Source organism: Seriola lalandi, unplaced genomic scaffold, assembly GCF_002814215.2.
Source record: "Seriola lalandi dorsalis isolate HSWRI2012SDOR001 ecotype SW California unplaced genomic scaffold, Sedor1 jcf7180001976465, whole genome shotgun sequence".
NCBI classification, from domain to species: domain Eukaryota; kingdom Metazoa; phylum Chordata; class Actinopteri; order Carangiformes; family Carangidae; genus Seriola; species Seriola lalandi.
The window spans coordinates 1-1,227 of NW_019447131.1; the positions used below are offsets into that span (position 1 = coordinate 1).

At 42.1% G+C, this 1,227-nt stretch overlaps 1 long non-coding RNA gene across 1 annotated transcript; it reads right to left on the reverse strand.

Moving 5' to 3' along the window:
- Positions 1–247: 247 nt before the first annotated feature.
- Positions 248–1,227, reverse strand: LOC147820225 (uncharacterized). Its single transcript, XR_015437309.1, has 3 exons — positions 1,184–1,227; positions 950–1,078; positions 248–783 (listed from the first exon to the last, which is right to left on the reverse strand). It is a non-coding gene; the product is annotated as an uncharacterized LOC147820225 (long non-coding RNA).

Consider the following 1,227-nt stretch of genomic DNA (forward strand, 5'->3'; position numbering starts at 1 on the left):
GGACCCTCTGCATGCTCCCCAAGGATATCCTCATATATATCTATATATATATTTACATATGTATATAAATATAAAGATAGATATGTGGGTATAGACTGATAGATAATCAGTCATTCAGTCTGGATCCAACAGTTGGTAAAACAACAGGCAGACAGAGAGACACCTGGACTGGATGTGGAGGGGAATCTGGAGACATCTGACCACTAGAGGGCAGAAGAACTCCAGGCTGACTGACACTCCTGATGCAGAATCATTATGAATATAGATCAAAAAGTTAAAAACAGGAGAGAACACACACACATATATATATACATATATATGTGTGTGTGTGTGTGTGAGTGTGTGAGTGAGTGAGTGTGTAATACATATTTCCCCTGCTTTTAATTTTTGATCTATATTCTTATTCTATATTCTGTATACAATCTTCAAACACATCTGTAGTTGTGTGACAAACAGCTGTTTATCTCCACATCCATCTGTTCATCAACATGATGATCCATGTGTCACCTGATGAGTCTCAGTGTTTCCTCTCTGTTAGCTCTCTGCTGCTCAGAGGAGCTTTTATAATGAAAATACTGACACTGATCCAGACAGGAAATGAGCCGACAACCCAACGCTGAACTGTGGATTCAATGACTTAAAGTTGAATACATGTAAAGAAAGTGGCTGCACCTCGATCATGGTAGAGTTCCACAGTCTGGCTTTGAGCGTCAGAGTCGCAGAGTTGTTCATGTTGATCAGTGGACAGACGAATGTCACACACTCAGCCCCGCCTAAACAGTCCTGTCACAACACATTTAAAACACCTTCAGACTTTATTTCCATTAGTACCTCAGCTCTGAAGCCTGAGCTCCAGTCTGAACTCAACAGATCCAAACTGTTCAATAACAACATCCACATGATTCTTATTTGCAGCGCCCCCATGTGTTCAACAAATACTTGTTTGTACCAGAGTGTAGGACTTCTTCTTCTGCCGCTGCAGGTGGAGGACAGGGAGACTGTTTTCACTCTGCTTCTCCTCCATCAGCTCCTCCTCCTCAAGACTCCTCCTCCCCCTCTTCTTCTCCTCCTTTGACAGCTGAGGAAACAGAAACAAAAACTCACTAGTGATAGTTGGAAAGGTCACGGAGGGTAAATTGTATTTTGAAAGGAGTCTGTGTTAGGCTGCTGTTGTCATGGTTACCTCAAGGTTTAGAGTATTGACGATATTGCCTGGTGGATTACAGC